Source organism: Eupeodes corollae, chromosome 3, assembly GCF_945859685.1.
Source record: "Eupeodes corollae chromosome 3, idEupCoro1.1, whole genome shotgun sequence".
Taxonomy (NCBI): domain Eukaryota; kingdom Metazoa; phylum Arthropoda; class Insecta; order Diptera; family Syrphidae; genus Eupeodes; species Eupeodes corollae.
Genome location: NC_079149.1, coordinates 97,288,870 through 97,312,035, shown reverse-complemented (window position 1 = coordinate 97,312,035; position 23,166 = coordinate 97,288,870). Strand labels below are relative to the sequence as shown.

General features: G+C 37.0%; 1 pseudogene; it reads left to right on the top strand.

The window, feature by feature from the left end:
- The first annotated feature begins 2,406 nt into the window (after positions 1–2,406).
- Positions 2,407–23,166, top strand: part of LOC129950693 (60S ribosomal protein L8-like) — a 47,133-nt pseudogene continuing 26,373 nt past the window's right edge.

The window sequence follows — 23,166 nt, the reverse complement described above, 5'->3', positions numbered from 1 at the left end:
GGACTCACTCACTTGATGCACATCACCCTTAAATTCCCAGAAAATTGAAGAGATTTTGTAACCCTTCCATATATCTACAAGTGATGTATATGGAGTTAAAGTTGAAGTTGGAATATGGACGAAAAAGATTCATCCATTTATTTTCCAACGAAATCTCGCACACATCCTTTTACTCCTTCTATTGCAATTTTCCCATCCAGCAACAGCAAAAAAAAAATAAGCCTTTTGTTCTTTTCAAGAGGATTCTGTTAATTGTGTTTTTTAATTTGAATTCCTTTCTCAAACAGTCAGCAGCTATCAGCCAATGCATAAAGTATATAGGTCTATAAGTTCAAAAGGTATATAATCATCTAGGGCAACAGTACCTTTCTATAGAATAAGAAAGAAAAAAGTAAAACGTATTTATATTGCATAGCATATATCCTTTGAAGGATATTTCAATCTTTGTTACAAAATGTTCTACCTTGCACGTTTCCAAGTGCGCGTGTAATTTTCCAAGAGTCTACACTCTTAACAGGACCTTTCTATACTGACTTGACTATACTGAAAACTGAAGACTAACTCAACTCTACTCGACTATAGATTGTCGAATATATATGTATGTATATCTAAAGAGCTATAGAGCTTAATTTTACTATGGATGGCGCCTTTCTCAAATGTTCCACAGGGAATACGTAATAAGATTTTCAGGAAAATAGAATTATTTTTGGTCACAAAGGAACGCATTTCTACTATGGTCGTATTTCGTATAACGTTTATATAACCGTTTTTATATTTTTAGTCAGGAGGGTGGACTATCTGCTTTTGCTGGTTTTGGTCCTGGTTCTGGTTCTGGGTTATACATCAAAATGACAAACGTGTTGTCATAGTGAATTGCATTTCGGACTACTTAACTGTATGTGGGGTCCTTCAAAGCCACGCATCCTCTTCAATGTTTTTTGTAAGGGTGCTGGGTTTAATACTGATGCTATTTTCATTTTGCCAAAAAGGACTTAAGTGGATAGTATTTCACTTCCTGCTGATGGTGATTGTTCATGAGTGTGTGTTTGTGTGTGAGTAAGTGATTAAAAAAATATATGTATCTATGTATGCATTTTTATCCTGTGTTATGTAACAGTTTATTGATGACATCATACTTGTAAAATTATTCGAAGGGAAACTTTTGTGCTTTGTCAGATTAAGGAAAATTATTTCTTGGCAAATTGATTCTTTAAATTCGTTACACGTTGAACTTAAACATGGAATTATTTGGGGTGAATTTGAAATAAAAACTGAGGCCTGAAGAGGGCTTAGGCTTGGAACTATAACTACTCGTATACGTAGTTGAGTATGCGGATGTTTGAAGTATTCATTTGTTGTTAATATAAAATGCTGGAGGATAAAGCAATTGTGTGGTTGCTAGAGAACAGACAACACTTACACGTTTGCAGGAATATAGTAGGTCTTTGGTTTTCAAGAAATTCGAGCTTTTTTTCAACGAAAAATGATTTTATAAGCTTAGAAGCACTTGAGTATTCCAATCATCTTAATTCCATTTAGTTTAGATTCGGTTCGGCTATTGATTGTTTTTCAAGGCAGAAGATTTTTCGGACTTGCGTTTTGTCCTAAAGCGAAAATGTTGAAGTCTAAGACCCTCGTTGCTAAAAGATTGGTTCTTTTTTCAATCTATGTCTGGGTCTATGTTTAAATGAATTACTTGGAGTTTCCAAGTGGGAATGTAAAAAGTGGATTTTTAAAGACATATTACAACCCAATTCTTGGTATGACGAAAGCATATTTGCGACAAGTTCAACATTGTTGTCACTCTTATGTCCCAAAAAGTTTTGTGCTACAAGGCGAATATCCTCCCAGGCTTTTTTTCCTTACCTTCTAGAACCAAGTCAAAGTTGACATCTTTAAATAAATCTCTTATTTGCGGGCCGATTAATATGCCTTCTTATTCTTGGAAATTGTTGGCGAAGGTATTGAAAAGCAGCTCCATCTCTGTATATTGCCTTTACCAAGTTTTTCATGAGTAACAGCTTTTGTGGATCAATTAGAGGGTCATTTTTGACATTTTTCTGCCCAGGTTAAAGCGACTGGCGATGAGGCCACAACTTTTTTAATATAATGCTGTTTTCTATCACGACTGTCCCATTCACAGATGAAGCAACAAAATTTCGTGTAACCTAATATTGCAGTCCAAGCAACAGAGCTACGACTTTCAAATCCCTGCAGATTTGCCATTGGTGTTCCTCATATTTAATCCACAGCTGAAAACTTTTTATATTTTCATAAGACTCCTTCATATGAACTGCTCAACCAATAGGAATCGAAGGTAAAATATTGCGGTTATGTAGCAACACAGCTTTTAATCTTAACTTAGAGCTTTCAATGAAAAGTCTCCATTCACTCCTTTTATACGTTATGTTAAAGGCTACCATCAAAGAACTGACATCATTGCAAAAAACTCAACTTTCATCCATTTCATATCGCTGGAAATCCTTTTGTCGAGTGCGGAAAGATGTAATAACCACACTCCTTCCTAAAAGATTCCATTGTTGCAACCTCGAGCCTAGAAGTTCTGCTTTGTTCTTGGGCAATTCTAAGTCCCTAACAAGATCATTCTATTCAGCTTGTGTTATCCGATGTGGCTGTGATGATGTCCTAGGTACTTCGAATTCTGACATTGAAGAAATTGTTGGTGAAGGTGTAGGTGTTATTTCTTCTTCGTCAATGTGAGGGCTTTTTGGAATCAGGTGAAGATCGCAGTGTGGCAGAGGACGAGTAGCCGATGATACATTTGCAAACACTATAGTATTCTTCTTTTATTAAAATAACCCTTGCTTCTCAGAAACACATGAGTGGTGAGGTAGAAGTAACAATCCCTTTATTATTATTAAAAAGGGAGCTGCTGTCAGAAGGTACAACGTCGAACGGCTACAATCACCAGAGATCGCCTAATCCTTTTCCGACCGAGTTACAAGTAACCTCTCTCGAAGTTCTCTGCCGCCAACACAATGTATCGAAAACCAGTAGCAGCATTGCCAAGATGTGCTGGGTTTCAAGAAGCCACCAACAATGAACCCCTGGTTTGATGAGAAATGTCGGCAGGCAAAAATGTTTCCTTCTAAGAAGGAAAAAGAGAGGGCATGAGAAGCGAAATGTCGAGTATCTCGAGAGGTTTAAAAGCAGGAATGAAATTCGAAAGTTTTATGAACAAGAAGGCTGCAAAGACGAAAGTGGAAACATCATAGTGGAACCGCAGTCAATGCTGAGGATATGGAAGGACCACTTCTGCAGACTGTATAACGGCGACGACGAACTGAATTCCGCTGTCAGGCAGGATGATCTATTCAACTTAGACGACGAAAGCCAACAATCCTGTTAACCCGACTTGGACGAAGTAAAGATTTCCATATCTAAGCTGAAGTCTAAAAAAGCCGCTGGAGCGGATGGCTTGAATGCCGAGCTCTTTAAAGCAGCTGGAGACCATGAGGACCATGCACCAACTTATCTGTAAGATAGGGTCGGAAGAAAGCATGCCCGATGAATGGAACCTCAGTATTGTTTGCCCGATCTTGAAAAAAGGAGACCCTCTAAACTGCACCAACTATAGAGGAATCAGTCTACTTAACATCGCCTATAAGATCTTCTCTGCCGTAATATGTGAACGTCTAAAGCTTATCGTCGGCAACCTGATAGGTCCATATCAGTGTGGTTTTAGACTAGGAAAGTCCACAGTTGATCAATTATTCACATTACGGTATATCCTGGAAAAAACCCAAGATCACCAAATCGACACCCACCATCTTTTCATCGATTTAAGGCCGCATATGACAGCATCTACAGGGACGAGCTGTATAGAGCCATGTCTAGTCTTTGCATCCCTGCCAAACTCTTCCGTTTGTGCAGCATGACCATGGAGTATTCACGCTGCTCCATAAAGGTTTTAAACAACTTAACAGAACCTTTCGATGTCAAAAAAGGTTTTAGACAAGGTGATGCCCTGTCATGTGATTTTTGGAAGAATAGTGCAGAGCTCACACGTCAACACTAGAGGCACTATCTTTCAAAAGTCTGTCCAATTACTAGCATAGGCTGATGACATTGACTTAATCGAAAGAACTCAGCGTGATGTCAATGGGGCTTTTGTGAGTATTGAGGCAGAGGCGGCAAAAATGGGTTTAACGGTTAATGAGGGCAAAACAAAGTACATGCTGTCATCAAGAAAGGACATATAACACTGACGTCTTGGTCAAAAATGTCACCATCGACAAACGTAACTTTGAGGTAGTCAAGGACCTCGTCTACCTGGGCGCTCCGCTGTAAACCAGCGCTGAGATCAAACGCAGAATTACTCTTGCTTACCGCTGTTTCTTTGGACTAAGAAAGCAATTGAGTGGTAAAGTCCTCTCTCGAGTTACCAAAGTGTCGCTATATAAAACCCTCATCATCCCCTCGTGCAGAAGCATGGACTATGACAAAAGCACCTTGGGTCGTTTTGACCAAAAATGCTAGAAATATTTCATTTCTTTAAATCACAAAATAATTTCGGTTTTCCAATGATGTATTACGTAATAAGGCGCATTCCAACGAATTGTTCAACATCTAATGCTTCCACACAGAAACTCTATCCAGGACTCTTTTTATAGGAGTATATGTTTTCCTCTTCTATATCCTAGAACAATTCTTCAGGAAATAAGTACTTGAGAAATGGTACTGGTGATTCTAGGTTTAAGGCTTATTTTCTCTGGTTAGTGCGTAGGAATGTCATGCCAGAGGTCTTGGGTTCAATGCCTGCCTGTGTCTTCTACAGTTTTATTTTTTCAAGCGTATTGCCTCTGGCAGGCAATTGACTTATCCTCCAAAAGAAATTGTTGTCATTAAAAGTGTTTCCTCAGGTTAAACATCCGCATTCCATCTCTGACATGGCTTGAACACAGTAATGGTTGAGATTTGTAAGTCGAAAGGCCCTAGTTGTCTTCGAACTGTTGTGTCTAATAATTTTTTTTTTATTTATACATAGATTGGCTACCTAGAAGTTCGTTTGAAACTATAAGTAATTTTAACATTGACAATTGTTACCCGATCAAAATTTGGACAGAATGTCACCTTGTCAACGGAACCAAACGAGTTGCATTACATTTGAACGAAGTTATTTGCTGTGCAACCGAAACCGAAAATAAGTTTCGCAAGAAATTATGCAAACGGATCCGGTTGCTAAAAGCCAGTTTAAGTGTGAGGCTCAATTCACAACCATTAACATTCCATAAATTTCAATACTTCACGTATATAAGTCTTTACAAGGATGTCCGATTATTCCCTTAGAGAATCTTTCTTACTTACACAACCAACAAGCGTCTCCAGCCAGCTCGGTCCCTCGCTAGCAGTTTCGTACGGCCAAGTTGGTTGAGGTCTTCATCCGCCTGCGTGAGCAACCTGAGTCGCGGTCGTCCTCTGCGCCGTCTTTCGGGATTGGATTCGAAGACCTTCCGGGCTGAAGCGTTGATGTTCATTCGCTCCATATGACCTAGCCATCTAAGCCATTGAACTTTAATTCTGTTAACTAGGTCAGTGTCGCTGTGCAGCCCGTACAGTTCATCGTTATATCTTCTCCTTCGTTCTCCATCTACGCACACGGGACCAAAAATCCCCCGAAGACTTTTTGAGAACCCGGATGATGAGTGTCTTATAGATGATGATTTTAGATGCTCGAGAGAGGACTTTAGAACTCAATTGCCTTCTAAGTCCAAAGAAGCAGGGATTTGCAAGAGTTATTCTTCGTTTGGTTTCAGCTCTGATGTCGTTGTCTGCGTTTAGCGGTGCTAAGATAGACAAAGTCCTCTATTACCTCAAAGTTATAGCTGTCCATGGTGACGTTTTATCCAAACCGTCGTTGTTCAGTGTCCTTTTTTGATGAGAGGATAAACTTGGTATTGCCCTCATTGACCACTAAACCCATCTTCTTCGCTTTCGTCGCAATGATCAAAAACGCTCCACTGACATCACGATTTGATCTTCCAATTATGTCAATATCATCGGCGTATCCGAGTAATTGGATGGACCTTTGGAAGATTCTGACTCTTGTTTTGACGGTTGAGTTTTGCACAATTTTTTTCAAGAACAATGTTGAAGAAGTCACATGACAGTGCATCGCCTTGTCTACATTCCGACCTTTAGAGTAGCGTACATTATCCATCGTCATTCTGCACGAATGGATAAGTTTGACAGGGATGCCAAAACTAGACATTGCATAGATGATGTCATAAACGGCTTTAAAATCGATAAAGAGATGGTGGGTATCGATTTGAAGCTCCTGGGGTTTTTTCAAGATCTGCCGAATTGTGAATATTTGATCGATAGTGTACTTTCCTGGTCTGAAGCTACACTGATAAGGACCTATGAGATTGTTGACGACCGGCTTCAGACGTTCACGTAATACGGCAGAGAGGACCTTATACGCAATGTTCAGACTGCCGTTCTACTACGATATACCCATGATAGTCCTAACAGGCTTCATTTCGTCGCTGGTACACTTGGGAGGTTGTTTTTACCTTTTGGTATTTAGTGGACTCAAAAATTATCCTCCCTTTTAAGAATTGCTAGTTGGTGCCTAGGAGTAGCTTGAATTGGAGAAAATTTTGGGTGATCGTGTTCTCTGATGAAGTAAAAAAGTTACAAAACAAAATTGTAGCATCCGAAATCCTGGTTTTTCTAGAGATTCAAGAAGTCAATGGATTCAAAAAGAGCTACAGTCAAGTGCAGGTTCTAGAGTTTAGCCAGAAAAAAATGTTGCTATTTGACACCAATGGACTTTCTTGTGAGGTAACATGAAAAACTGATGTTTTTAAAACAATTCTGAGGTACAGCCCCTTACCATAAGCAATTCGGCCATACCATTCCTTGAATGTTCCTCTTTCTTATTCTATTGCATTGTAAACGACTAAAATTTGTATTTTGAAATTTTCTTAATTGATTTTAATTATTAACTCCGTATTTTTTTTTTAGTCCAAAACATGCCCACACATTTGTCTCGTCAAAAAATGACGACTTCACTTCCATGTCGTCTATTCCCGTACCAAAAATTCTGTTTATCAATTTACTGATTTCTTTCTTCTTGTGTACCATAGTCAAAGCTTCCCGTGTCTTGTTGACAAACAAACTAATAACCGTCACGTACGTAATATTATATTATCCAAGAACTTGTTAAAAGTTTTATTAGCTCGGAGACAAATAATATTCAAATATGTACGTTATAGTGAGTGCCGACCGCCCGTCGTCGTGGCTTCAGCACCGGGCCAAAAGCACGAACATCAACTTCAGCAAATGATTCCTCCGACACAGCGAGCGCCAACAATGTAGAGGTGAGATTGTGATCTTCTGATGATGCTGCTGCGGTATTAGAAATGGAGATGGTACATAAAACCGACAAGGCGTACGCATTGACATCCATCCTGATGATGGACCTAAGATTTCTTTTTTGGCTATTCTACTGTTTTTTCTTTTATATACCTACAAACTTAGCTATGGGAGCTCAGTTGGAAGATTTGAATGTCAAGAGGAAATACCAAGTACATTTCTAGAATATTAAAGATGTTCGAGGAAATTTCTTTTTGGCCACCACAATGATGATGATGGAAGAAGGATAAGTAGGATCTGTTGGAACACGTCTTGGTGGTTCGCGTCGTCATCTATACGGACAAGGAAGAAAATATAAATTTTTTATTTCAATATAGAATGTGAAATGATTTTTTTTGATGTGATGATGCCACCTTTGGTGATGATAGAATGTACCTATGGAGAAAAAGTTTCGCAAGTTCCAAGGTTATGCGGCCAACACGTAGCAGGAGGTTAAATGGATTTATAGTTTCAATGCATAAAGGTATTTCACATCAATTATTATCAGAAGAACTAACAGAATAGTGTTAATAGTTTTCTTAGAAAATAAGATCAAGGTTTAGTCAATTCGAATCATATTAAGAAGAAATTAATTGTTAATTGAAATTTCTGTAAATTATCAATGTCAAAACAAGAGAAGGGTTTTTACAGCTCATTGTTTGAACAGCTGTTGCTTTTACAGCTGTTATCTATTAACATTTCACAAGTCGTTAAAACGTTGCTGAAATTTGGCAAATGCTTTTGCTACCTGACTTATATGATACGGAGTTTCTATCACGCATTAAAGTTGATCAAATTACTGGCATGCACAGTTCGTAAAAGTATTGCACTTTTAGGTCATCTAACAGCTTCTTTCAGTCAAGGTAATATTCAAATTTGAGAAGTTTTTACGAGTTTGTGATGTGAAAAATCGAAACTTGCTTTTGTAGCCTTTGATCCCAAGGAATTTAAAGTTCAGCTAACATAAGAATCCAAGCAACATTATTTCTTCGATAATTGGCAGATTTGTCGAATAAGCCAAAAAACACGGTTGTTAAAAGTGTTAAAAGTTCCATTTGTGACTTACTTTTGAGATTGAAACTCCAATTTGTTTGCCATACAAAGAACTGCAGTAATTTTCATACCTTTCAATAAAAAAAACAATCCTAAGCTCGGGAATGAAAACGATTTCAGAGATAAACTTGAAAATTGTATAAACCTTAGATTTCCCATGCAAAAAATTGATCATAAAACATTGAATTGGACCACCACCAAGGTACGGCTACTAATATCCTCATCCAAGCCAAACAAGGAAGTACTGTGAGAAGATTTGAAGTTAGACGGCTACAATCGCTAGAGACTGCCATATTCTTTTCCAATCCAGTGTCTAATAACCTCTTTAGAAGTCCTATGCTGCCTTCATTAAGGCATTGAAAACAAGTGGTTATATTGTTTTGCAGCCATCAGAGATGCGACCCCTGAAGTGGGTTTTCAACGGCCACCACAGCGAAACCCATGGTTTGAAGACAAATGCCAGCAAGCGCACGCAGCTATGCAACAGGCGTACAAATCAGCGTTGCAAATAAGGACCAGAGCTGCTTGCGAGCTCTGTTAGCAGAAAAAAGGAATGCATGAGAAGCAGGCGATCGAGGAGATCACAACAAGAATGAGGTTCGTAAATCTTACCAAAAGGTAAAAAAAATCTCTCAAGGGTACCAGCCACGAACCGAAGCCTGTAAAGACGATCAGGGGGACATCGTAGTAGAAACGCAGTCGATGCTGAGAATATGGGAAGACCACTTCTCCAAATTATATTAGAGCGGTGACGAACCCAATTCTGTAAGGGAGCTAGAACCACTCAACCTATGCGACGCAGATAAAAAATTCCGCCTACCCGACCTCGACGAAGTGAAGGTACCTATATCGAAACTGAAGTCAAACAAAGCTGCTGGAATTGATGGCAATCCCTGCCGAACTATACAAAGCAGCAGGCGATGACTTGGTAGGGAGCATGTATTAACTCATCTGCAAAATATGGTCGGAAGAAAGCATTCCCGTTGAGTGGAATCTCTTCATAGTTTGCCCTATACATAAGAGAGGAGGCCCACAATATTACTCCAACTATAGAGGCCTAAGTCTATCGAACATTCCGTATAAGATCCTTTCTGCCGTATTATGTGAACGTCTGAACCCGTTCGTCAACTACCTGATAGGGACCTTATCAGTGTAGCTTCAGACCAGGAAAGTCCACTATTGACCAAATATTAACATTACGGCAGTTCTTGAAAAAAAAACCAGCAGCTTCAAACCGACACCAACCATCTCTTAACCGAAGAAGAGAAAAGCTCCTGTCAAACTTATCCGTTTGTGCAGAATGGAGAATGCACGCTGCTCTATCAAGGTAGGAAAAGATCTTACCGATGCATTTGATGTCAAAAAAGGTTTTAGACAAGGCGATGCGATCATACGACTTCTTCAACATCGTTCTGGAAAGAGTTGTGAAAAACCGTCAACACTAGGAGCAAAATCTTCCAAAGGTCCATCCAATTACTCCGATACGGCGATGATATTGACATATTTGGAAGATCAAATATGATGTCAGTAGAGCGTTTTTGAGCATTGCGACCGAAGCGAAGTGGTCAATGAAGGTAAGACCAAGTATATGCTGTCATCAAAAAAAAAACAAAACGTCACCATGGATAGCTATAACTTTGAGGTAGTTAAGGACTTTGTCGACCTAGGGACCGCTTTAAACAGGGACAACGACACCAGCGCTGAAATCAAACGAAGAATAACTCTTCTTTCGACTTAGAAGGCTATTGAGTAGTAAAGTCCTGCTCTCTCGAGCATCCAAAATCACCATCTACAAGACACTCATCATCCTGGTTCTCATTAATGGCGTTGAGACCTTGACCCTGTCAAAGAAAGATGAGAGCGTCTTAGGATGCCTCGAGAGAAAAATTCTTTATGTGATTTCTGGTCCCGTCTGCATAGATATAGAACGAAGGAGAAGATATAACGACGAACTGTATGGGCTGTAAGGCGACCCTAGCCTGGTTAACATAATTGAAGTGCAACGACTTGGATTGCTAGGTCATGCAGAGCGAAGAGATATTAACACTCCATCCCCGAAGGTATTCGAATTTATTCCCGACCGACCGTCGCAGTAGAGGAAGACTGCAACTCAGGTGGCTCACGCAGGTGGTTAAAGACCTCAACCACCCTGGCGTACGAAACTGGAGACTGGCTTTGTCATGTAGAGCAAATGGACATCGACGTTCCAGCCGGCACAGTAGAGGAAGACCGTGACGCATGTGGGTAAAGACCTCAACCAACATGGCGTGCGAGACTGGAGACAGCTAGCAAGGGCCCGAGCTGGCTTGAGACGTATGTTGGTTAATGCCCAGGTCCGTCCCAGACTAATGACTGAAGAGCTTAGAATTTTAAGATCTTTCGCACTACCTAAAAATCGTTATTATGTTCACACAGAGTAATTAGCGTAAGAAGCTCTATACACATGTTTCAATAAGCTGAAAGTGTAACCTTACTATTGCATTCAAAAAACTTGTAGCTGGAAACAGGAATCCTTGATTTTATTTTGATGGTCTTCCATGTGTTTCCTTGAGCTTTTTCATTACAAAAGCATACAAAATTTATGGTACGACTACACTAAGGGTGCACCACAATTCAATTGATTTTTATAGTCAGACAATGGTTGTTGATAATTGCTGGCGCGTTTGATTTCGATTCGAAGCGATTCAAGGATTGGTTTTCACTTTATTTCGCATTCTTCTAGCGTCATTCAGTTTTTCGTATTCGTACTACTTCCTCGCTGGACAACATCCTTTTTTTTTTGCTTTCGCAGTTTTATTTTTCAATGACACATAAGGGGGTTGAATACGATGATGATGGGGTGGGTTTACCTTTCTACTTGTGATATTGGGAATGGTTATTTCCTCACCAAGTAGAGAATGATGATGATGGCCACCGCACCGCAGTGAAAGGACATTGTGTTAATTCGGAACATCGATTGGCGTAATTGGTTTTTGTAACGAACGGTGCGTGTTTCCTTTTGATTGCAATAGGTACCTATACCTAAATAATATACTCGTTCTTTCTTGCTTTCTAGAGCTTTGAGGTTGGAGCTGTATCTGACGGTGAATTAAGAGAGAGAGGGTTGGTGTTGAAGTCCTTGGTCGGTTAGATGGTAGGAGTTGGAGTTTGAGAGGTGGAAACCAATCGAGAACAGAGTTGACTGCGGACAAGCTTCTATAACTCTGTGTTTGCATTTGGTTTGTATTATTTATTGCAAAGGATAAGTGATTTCAAACACATCACCCAACCCGGCCCGGCCCATCCTAGTCCCATCACAATTCGCAATAAGTTAAACCCCATCTATAGACCCCCCTATTTTTTTGTTTAGTCTTTTGCCCGGATGTCCCTGTTTGCTGTGTGCAGTGCTCAGTGTGCTGATGATGCATTGGAAAAAGCAAGGAGAGTCAAGTCAAGCCGGGTCGAGTCGAGTCGTTTGGTTTCGACTATAAGCGAGTCAGTGCAATTTAAATGTCTATCACGTTGGATAGATAGTTTCAGTTTCTGAAAGGTGCTCCAGTTTTGTTGATGGTAAATTGTGATGGGTCATAAAATATCGTTGGCATTCATTAGCTTTTCAGTTTGAAAAGGGGTTAAGTGCAGTTGTTATTTCTATTTGAAGGACATAAATGGTGTGTTGTATAGGTATCCTTTATATACAAACATACTTTACTTATATATGCAAAAAAGTATATGGTGTGTTATTTTCAGTAGGTATTTAAAGTATGTGGATGAATAAAGGGGTGATATAGAGCTTTATGAACATAGTTTTAGTTATATCCTTGCGTTTCGTTTGAGTTTGATCCAAGCATGATGAAGAACGATTATAAAATTGCTCTCTCGTATTTAATTACTCTGGATCTAAAGTTTGTTTTTTGTTTTTTTTTTTTTTGTCTGTATCTTTTGCAATGAAGCTATATCAACTTTATATAATATTAAGAGTGGTATAGAAAGGTAGATCTTTGGTTTATGAATAATAATTATGTATACTTATTGCAACTCTTTTCGTAGAAAATATTAAATTTTCTTTAAAGTGTACCAAGACCAAAAGTATACATATATACAATATAATATTAAAAAAAGCTTTAAAGTAGAAAAATAGAAACTTAATTTTTTGGTTTGTGGTTTATCTTTCTTTCATAGATCCCTCTTAACGCGGTTTTAACCATTTCTTTGTCTCCAATTTCGGTAAGTTATGATATAAATTTTAACGTATGTTCAAATTTTAAAAATAGATTGGAATATTATATATTTGTTTTTTAGATTAATGTTAATAAAATTCCAATTTTGTTTTTTTAAGTTAATGTTGATTTCACGGAGATAAAAGAGTTAAGATCTGCTGAAGGAAATAGCCAAAACTTACGAGTACTATGACTCTTTCTATGTTATCAGGCGAATATAATTTGGGATAGCTGTGATTGCCCAGCTCAACCAACCAAGATATTAAAGAAATATGGGCTAAATGAGTCGCAACTTGGTTTGTAAAAGAATACATTCGTTTAGGAATGCAATCTTATGTGAGCAAAATGTAAAGATTGCATTCATTAAATTCGTCTAAATATTTTGACTTCAAATTTTGCAATCACCAATCATTTGACCATAAAAAGACTGCACTCGTTTTATTTCAATCATTAGCGATTTCATGTAAACGCAAAGACTTCAACTGAAAATTTCAAATGATTGCATTCAATTGATTGCATAGTTGAAACCAATGAATGCAATCTTCCAGTTACATTCAATAAATGATTTATAATGATTGCATTCAAAAAAGATTGCATTCTTTTATAAACCAATGCACAGCAAGTATAGACTTTTGCGGGATGAATTCTACAAATTTGTTTGTTGACTTTCTATCAACAATAGGTTAAGAGATTTTATTGAATCTACCATTAAAGTGATAAAGAGGATTGTTAATGGAATAGTTTTATCTGCTCGAAATAGTTCTAATTGATAAATTTCTTCTTGATATAGAATGATTAAATGGTTTTGCCAATCGGCAAAGAATAGATGGACATAAAATCTTAAAATCGTTCCATTTAGTACACCAGCTATAAAGCATATCTGCAAATACTACTTGTGACCAGAAAACGATTTGAAGTTTATCAAGGAAAGCCGTTGAGTGAATGGAGATAGTAAAAGTCAAGATAGGCGAAAAAACAAAGAGAAAATCTTATAAATTAACGTTTAATACTTTCTACTCTTATGAATATGACCGGAATTGTATTGTTTTCCATTTGCCAATGTTTAAAATTTAAAGAAACAGAAGAGGTGCCGATATGGGACTTGCCCGTGACAACCACTTAATAATAGCTACCCTAGTGATCCCACGACCCATTAAAAAATTAGGGACCACCTGTCACATGAAATGGAAACAATCAGCAGCACAGTACATAACGATATCGAAAACCATCGGAATGCTGTGAAAAATGTTTTCATTTAAGCTGCTGACAAAATAGTCGGTCGGAAAAAAGGAAGCAACTAAACTTGGCTTTCAAAAGAATGTTGGGCAGGGAACGCAAACAGTTAAGGGCTCGAATAACTGCTACACAAGAGGAAGAAAGAAACGAGCTGGAGTCCACATATCGCATGAAAAAGAGAGAGGTTCACCGCAGTGTGCGTCGCGACAAGCGTAACTACATCAACGCATTGGCGCAAGAAGATGCTGCAAACAGTTGCGACAGCAGGACCGTTTACAGAATAACCACAGAGCTGACCAGTACACACAGCTGAAAGCAACAAAGTGGTAGGACTTGATGGAATATCGGCAGAGTTTTACAAGCAGCGCCAACGTCATCAAGCGAACTTCTTCATCCGCTCGTAAAAGAAGCCTGGACCACCGAAAACTTCGCGCATGACTGGAAGAAGGAAATTATCGTCAAGCTACCAAAAAAAGGAGACCTTACAAAGTAAGAAAACTGGAGAGGAATTTGCGTTCTACCAGCAGCCGTTGCCAAAATAGTAGCAAAAGTTTTACTGGAACGCATCATAGAACACCTTGAGGCCACACTCGATACCGAACAACAAGGTTTCCGGGCTGGATCCTCTTGTATTGATCATATGGTGGATCCAAGTGCCATGATCTACACGATGATAGGTTGTCAGATGATTTCGAAATCCGAAGCGGAGTTAGACAGGGCTGTATTGTTTTTGTTGGTGATAAGCGATGTACTGCGCTCAGCTCTGTCAGGTACCAGAGAGATCCAATGGATTTTGGCATCGTTTGGGATTACGTGGACGATGTTTGCTTACTCTCTCATAGGATCATGGATCTCCATCAAATGACAACAAGTTTGGAGAGAGAAGCAGAAGTTGTGGGGCTGAAAATTAATTCCGGCAAAACAAAAAGGATCAGCCTTCGAACCCGACCATTCTCTCAAATAAATATTTTCTCGTAGGCGGAACCGAATAAGATATCTTCTGCCGCTGTCAAAAATTTGGAGGAATAACTCCATCAGCTTAAGAACAAAGCTACGACTTACCAAAATTACGAAATTACCAATATGCAATTATTTAAAACAGAAGACAAATCATAAATAAATAAAATAAACAGCAATGGACCAAACTGACTCCCTTGAGGTATCACAGAATTGACTTTAAATTGATATGAAGAGTTACTCCTGAACATTGTATAATACCTATCTTTGAGATGCAATCCACCTAGCTTAACAGGCCTTAATTCCATTTTTTATTTAAGAAGAATTTCATGACTTAATTTGTCAAATACCTTGGTAAAGTTTGTATAGAAGCAATGGACTTGAGAATGTTTTTCCAATGCACCTGAATAAAATTGAGAATTTTAATACGAATATTTCCAAAGATCAGTTAACTTTCAGAGACTCGTTGAAAGAAACAAAAAACAATAAGAAATATAAGACATAAATGATAGTATGAAGGAGAAAGGTCATACTTCCTCTATATCCTCAAATGTACGTTCAATAATAAAATAATGTAACTCCAAATATTTGGGTGTTCATTCTTATATCAGACTCATAATTAGAAATTAATTGAAAGTACAAAAGGTTTAAATAGGTCAAAAAGACTTCAAGCAGGCCTTAAATATCTTATTTCTTAAAGTGTCTAAACTCGAATCAAAAATAGTGAACAGCTTTTTAAAGTGTTTACTTCGTGCAGAAAACTAGTGTCCCTTCTATTTCTATCCTTTCGTATTTTGTATATAGCATCAGCAAGACAGAATAAAAAGAGCCGTCACGCATTCACAATCCATCCGCCCAGAGGATCAGTCGTTTCGAAGTTTTGCTCGAATTAAATAAAGAACTATTTATTTCATTAAATATTAATTATTAGTGCTTTTTTTTTGTTAAAAGTTAAGAACCTCTAGACAGAAGGAGCTTAACCCCACATACCTTAGTTGGCTATTTCAAATAGAGAAGATCATAAAGTCGCCAATACAACACTGCTCTCGAATTTCGTTTCCAGGGAATTGTTCAATTTTTCCGAAATTTCGGTAGTAAACGAAACCAGAAGACATTGTTATTTTAAAGCAGAGTATTTTATGCGATTGTAGAAATCGTCAAAAAACGAATTGAAAACTGTCACTTTTGAAAATAAGGCCTGAAGAAACGTCGGAGTATTTATAGTGGGTCCCAGGTCGACCTAGTCCTAAACTACTGAAGTCGGTGTTAATGTTACTTTTCTCATGACATCTTGTCTTCTTTGTTTAACAACTGAACCTATTTTGACGCCATTTAGAGTTTTGAAAAAAACCGCCTCTAGATTTGATGTTTAGGTTAGGTTAGGTTAAGTAAACGTGGCTGTGGATTTATAATCCACACACTTAGGCCAAAAGAAAGGCCCATTGTGATACCACATGAATCTAGACAATTACTTCTTACTAGTCGAACCATTTTGAGCTTTTTATTAAGCGAAGAAGATATTTGATATCCTTTTTAGCTAGTTCACTGGGATTATCAAAAGAATCTCCCAGATGAAGTTTGCGTCTTAAGGAAAGAGCAGGGCAAGTTCAGAAGAGGTGAGAGATTGTTTCCTCTTCTTCCTCGTCCATACAGCTCCTGCAGACGTAATTTGAGGCTACAACAAGTCGTATTGCGTGTCGGCCTATAAGACAGAGTCCCGTAAGGACACCTATTAGGGAGCAATATGAAGTCTGCTTTGGGATAACAAGTCTTTAGAGCGCTTTAGGTCCAGTGAAGGCTATATGAGTTTTGTGGCTGCGAAGATTTGATGTTTTGTACATTTTTCTGCCATTTTTTGACATCAAAAACTTCGCTAAAGCTGCCTTCAAAGCCATCCTACCCAAACTAATAACTTTGACAGAGATGAAAAAACTAGTGCAGTATCAGTTTGGTGTTCTTGGGTTTTTGGCGAAATGAGAACACTACATACATTTAAAAGGAAGCAGGAGGGATTTATATGTTTGCTTACGAAGAGGAGTTTCTAAGAATACTAAGTCTTCTACAGTCATTGCACTTTAGAAGCAAACAAAAGTGAGTGTCCTTGCATTTGGCTTTCATTGCTTTTTTCCAACTTTATTTAATAGACCAAATTATCTCCATTTACTTTTAAAAGTTCTACATGTTTGGCCATCAGCTATAGGGGTCGTTTCTACATCAGATTATATTCGGCTAGCTTAACTCTGTTTAAGTCTGGTAGAGATAAATATTCTGCAGAAGTCTGTAGAAGTGGTTCCTTAATATCCTCAAAATTGACTGCTATGCTACTGTGATGTTTCCAATTTTTCTCTGTCGCTTTAGGGTCCAGGTTTATGTACGATGATCTTAGTGACTTTTCGACTCGTGTAGAGATCGTGAGCAGCTCTCATCCTTGTATGAAACAACGCTTTGATTACCTGTTGTTTGAATGCCGATAGTTCTCAGTAAAACAGAAGTTTCTAGTTAGTGGCACGTCGGGGGTGACTTTCCTGATGACATCTTATCAGTATTGCATTTGGTTCTCAATGCTTGATATACTTTTTACTCGATTGCAGAAGGATTTAACGTCTTATTTCAGAGATTCTTCCAGCATATCCTTACGTTTGGTCTGGATATGCAAGAAATTCTACCTTAGCTTCAATGAATTGATGCTCCTTTTCCTCAGAATGTTCGGAAATTCCTCATGCTTGAAACGTGCCTCGTGTAAAGAGGTATACTGTGAAACAAGTTGAATGCAGATTGACATAGAGAGCTTTTAAGTTTCTTTGTCGATATTGAGGTGTAAAACGCTTATACTTTGCACCAAGACTTTTTGCCCCGAATCAAAATTTATTTTAAAATAGTTTTTTTTTTTAATTATATTTTCTATAAAACTTGATTTCGGAATTATTTAAAATTAAGACGCTTGTTAAAGCCTTTATCGCAACAACCCAACAAAAGAAAAGCCGACAAGGGGCTCTTATTCAAAAGATTATGCAACAACTTCTTCTTCCTGAGTATTCAAACTCCATACGATATTTTTAAGATAAATACAAAGTTTTTCATTTAAGGGTTAACATTAATCCTTAATATTAAAAAAAAAAACATATTATTAATTTGCATTGCTCTTAAAAAAAGCACTATAGCAATATTTATTCACATGCATTGAAGTAGGTACCTAGCTTTTATAGCTGATGTATTATATTTTATTGCTCATTTATACGTAAACTGTTGATGTGGTTTAAAAAAAAAAATTCAAAAAATATTTAATAATTAATTTTTATAAAACATGTTCAAAAAACACTTGAAACCACATAATTATTGCTTATACTACCAACCCAACATTAAAAAACACTTTTTTCCCGATCATAAGCACTTACGCATCAATGGTGAAACAAAAACAAGCATAAGAATTTTATTAAACAGGGTGATTCGTTATTATTATAAGCTTTTTATTGCCTTATCATTTTAAATATTTTTAAATACATCTATAGATACAATTTTTAATTGTTAACTAAAAATTTATTATTACTTTGTGGTAAGCCTCCCCCAAAGTGGCCCATAGGTCTCGATTTTTCGCCTCACTGTACCAATTTTCGTTTATTTGGCAAAGATCGTCGCTTCATCTTTTGTTCGGTCCATTTCCATTTTGGATTGACAGATCCTTAGCTGGTCAAGAGATTTTGTAGTCAAGCTCAGGCTTTGTAGTCCATAAGTAAGCACCCGAAAAATGGAGGAGTCGAAGAGATATTTTCGTGTTTCTGCACTTTGGCCCAGTTCTAAAATCTGTTTGAGGCTCCAGAATTGTTTCCAGCTGTTTGTGATGCGTCTGTTGATTTCTTTTTTCTCTTGGTCTTTAAAAGATTTCAGTTGTCCCAAGTTTATGTAGTCCTCTATGTATTCTATTTCTTCATGGTCCAGAATTATATTTTCTCTGATGTGTTTTGTCATCACTTTAGTTTTTGATTTGTTGATTTGTAGTCCATAGTTCTTGAACAAGCTAGTAAGCTCTGTTGTCATTTCTTGCATATGTTTATCTATTGTAGATATTAGTTCTATATCGTCGCAAATCTTAAGTTGTTTAGAAGTTGTCCACATATCCTTATACCATATTTTGTCTTCCAGTTCATCTTTTGAAAAATATCCTCTAAGATTGCACTAAATAGTGGTGGTGAAAGCGGGTCTCCTTGTCTGACGCCTCTTGTTATTTTAAATTTACGTCCTGTACTCTTTGTGTTTGTTTGTGCGACATTATTTTTGTATATGTTTTTGATAGTCCTTATAACGTTTGGGCCCATATTTAGAATTTCTAGAGATGTCCAATGTCCATATTGTTTCGTGTTCAACGCTGTCAAATGCTTTACTGAAGTCTATGAATAAAAAATATATTGGTTGTTGAAATTCATTGAACTTTTCTATTAGTTGATTCATCGTCTGTAGGTGGTCTGTTGTTGAGAAACCTTCTCTGAATCCAGCTTGTTCCTGTAGATTGTTTTTAAAAACAAAAATTGTCGAAATGTTACTTATAGGTCTATAGTTGTTCAAATCGTATTTTTATCCTTTTTTATGTATAAGTGTAATGGTTGTTTCTCTCCATTGCTTAAGGATTTGCTGAGTTCTTATGAGTTCGTCAAACGTAAATGTTAAGATTTCAGAAAGCGATTCTTTTCCATATATTGCCATTTCTGCAGAGATTCCATCATTTCTAGTGCATTTGTCCTTTTTCAAATCATCTATGGTCCTTTCAATATTTTCTTTGTTAAACATGGGAGTTTGCGTTGTTAGGAGATTGAAATCTATGATTTCAATATTTTCTTCTTCAGTTATATGCTTGGTCGAGGAGAATAGTTTTTCGAAGAACTTAGTAGCATTTTAGTCTAACTCTTTTCTATTTGTTATGTTTCTTGCTTTTTTGCTTTTTAAGCTAATAATTCATTCCTGTTGATTGTAAGGTAATGATTTTGTTTTCCTTATTGATTTTGTTTGTCTTATCGTATCTCTAGCTGTTATTTCGTTGAACTTGTTGATATCTTTCCTTATTTCTAGTTTGATAGTTTTTCTTAATTCTTTTAGTTTAGTTTTTTCTTGGTCAAGTAATTGTTGCTTGCTTCGTAGAGTAACTCTTCTTGAGATTAAGATTTTTGTATTCTTGGATGTTGTATTGTTGGTGATTCATTAACTTACATAAAAAACTTGAGTTGGACGTACTCATATTTGACTTTAAAGTAGTTTGAATTTGGCTGACTCTCTAATATCGTCAGAGTCGTCTGTCTGTCTGATTTTGCTCTCCAAGAAAAAAGGCAGAAAATGTTACTGACAATTTGTAGGGAGAGCTGCATTAAAAAAAATGTTTATAATTAGAGACATAATTATTGATACGAAAGATTTTGATAACGCAATCTCGAGAAAGTGTTTTTATGTTATATCTTCGAAAAGCCTCGTTATTGTTATCAAAAACAGTAGAACTTGCAACTTAAGTTGCACAAATTTGTAATTTATAAACATCACGGAAATACCAATGCTAACCTTCTAACACCAATCACTCATAAGATTGCGAAAAGCTTTTTCACACAAGGGTGCGTTTCTAAATTTTGAAGCATATCACTTATTTTTCCCATCAATAAAGGTGGAAGAAATAGCGAACTTCAGAACTATGGACAAAATTCAGTATGTTTTAAACTGTTTGGAAGAAGTTTGTTGCAAGGTGACTGAACAAATTTAAAGAAAAATACTGATTTTTGCAATCAAATCAATATTTTTTTTTTTCAACAATCTAAGAGTACTGGAACACTTTTGGGAGAATTTTGTTAATATGTTATGTAATGTTCTCGGACTTGTCGTTAAGTAACGAAAAACTTCTTGATGACTTTTAAACAATTGACATTATAGCCCTTTTTACCTCGTAGGAATAACGTTCGAGGTCAAAGTTGGAATTTCATGGAGAGAGGAAAGAACGATGTACCCCAAGAGTAAACATTTGGTCCAATTCTGTTAATCCTTTTACGGATGTGCTTCTACTTTTTTTTTTGGATGTGGAGACGACATCTATAGCTATTGTTGCAAGACACATGCGTTTTGAAACCGTGATTTCTATGATGCAACAGTAGTTTGATGAAGTCATTTGATGGTGTTACGATGTTGGATTAGTATTATCAATGCACCGAAACTGAAACAAACGGAATTCTTTAGTAATTTCTTCCAAAATTCTAATGTTATTGAATAAATCAAAACGAATGCATTGATAGCTCTGGCTGACCTTCACTCCAAATACGGCAGTTATTCTTATTCACATATCCATTGAATCAGATATGGTCGCTAAACACATTTTCGAATCTTCGGCCAACTTTTCGGGAGCCGATTCACCAAAAATTGAGCGTTTCGGACGGTCTTGGGATCAACCAAATCCATCCGCAAAATAGTCTACAAACGGTGCCGAATCGATAATTTATGGTCATCATTAAAACTGGCTGATGCATTGTACATTTTTCTCAGTTGGCCTCCTACGGAAGCATGATCTTGTTTTTTTTTTGACAGGACTCTTAACCACTAAACCACCTCTTCATCAGGACCAATGTTGAAGGATCGACTCCCGATTTTTCTGTCTTAACTTTGTACAATCACTTTGGGGAAGTTTAAACTTTTAATATTTTCCCATGTATTTTTTAGACCATAAGCTCATGAGGCTTGGTTCTTCTTAATCTCCGAATATGGTTTCTTATATTCAAGACGGACTCCATTTACGATACTGCGTATTTTTTAACAACTTCTGTAACCATTTCCATTTTTAAGTCACGATGTAGATCGGTATTTCTTATGTACTAAAGTGCATGAACTATTCCACGAAGGACTTTGTTTTGGATTTTTTGGATGATTTCGGTATTTGTTTTCTTTGTACAGCCCAATAATTGGATTCCATAGGTCCAAAGAGGCTTTAGTACCAAGTATTTCAAGTTTAGTTCTTCTCTTGTCTTTTTCATGTGGTCTTTCCACTTAAGCTTTGCATCCAAAGTCATTCCAAGGTATTTGGCTGTATTGGGGTAAGGTACAGCTTGATTATTAATGATTATTGGAATATTGTTTATCTTTTTATTTGTAAAGTTTATATGTGAAGATTTTGTTTCATTGAGTTTGATACGCCATTTTTCGGTCCAAGCTCTCACTGTGTCGACGGCATTTTGTAGTTTTACTGCTGCCTTAGAGACGCATTTGTCGGGTACCGAAATTGCGATATCATCTGCAAAAGTTGCCATTATAGTGTGATTACCAACTGGAATATCCATTGTGCCAAACCTTGTCAAAAGCTTACCGAAACTTCTAAGAAAATAGCTGAACATACTTGTTTTTCTTCTAATGCTTTTTCTATTACATCCGATATTCTATGAGCTTGGTCTATCGTGGAATGTTTATTTCTAAAGCCAAACTGATGGTTTGGGATTAACCTTCTTTCTTCTATGATTTTGCTAAGTCTCTTCAGAAGCAGTTTTTCAAAAACTTTTGCCATAATTGCTATAAGCTATATTGGTCTGTAAGTCGTCACTTCTGTAGGTGGTTTACCTTGCTTTGGTATGACAATTACTTCAGCAATTTTCCAATGGTGCGGGACATACCGGTGCTTGAGGCATGCATTTATTATATATTGGAGTTTTATGAAGGCCTTCAATGGCATTTCTTTCATAACCTGAGCAGTAATTAGATCGTAACCTGGTGATTTTTTATTTGATAGTTGATGTAATCACATACTTTTTACATCTTGAAGTCTTACAATTGATATTTCACTTTCATCTATCTTATCAACAAACTGTAAGCTATTTTCAACAGCGTTTGATGAGTTTGGCTTAAAAACATTCACAAGTTGTTCAGCGAAAAGGTTAGATTTTTCTCTCGGGTTACCGATCCATTTTCCATCTTGAGATTTCAAGGGCGAGTTTTGTAACTGCGGTCTTTTCAGGCGCTTGGCTACTTTTCATAGCGAAAAATCGGTTGAAGCATCAGTCGTTAAATTCCTTAGGAATGTACTGAGTGATTCATTTTTGAATTTGTAAATTTGTTCTTTAAGATTGTTGCTAATATGGTTAACCGTTGTTTTATCATGTGGAAATCTAGTATTTTGCCATTTTCTTCGAGCTCTTCTTTTCTCTATTATCAACTCTTTTATCTCTAAAGGATATTTTATTTCATTTTGTCTTCTATTAGAAAATGTTGGAGCACTTTTATCAGCGGCCTGTTGCACATCAGCAATAAATTGTTCCACTTCATGGTCAATTTGTTCGATTGTATCCATGGGAGATCTTAAATTTATAAAGCTTAAATGCATTTCTCTAAATTC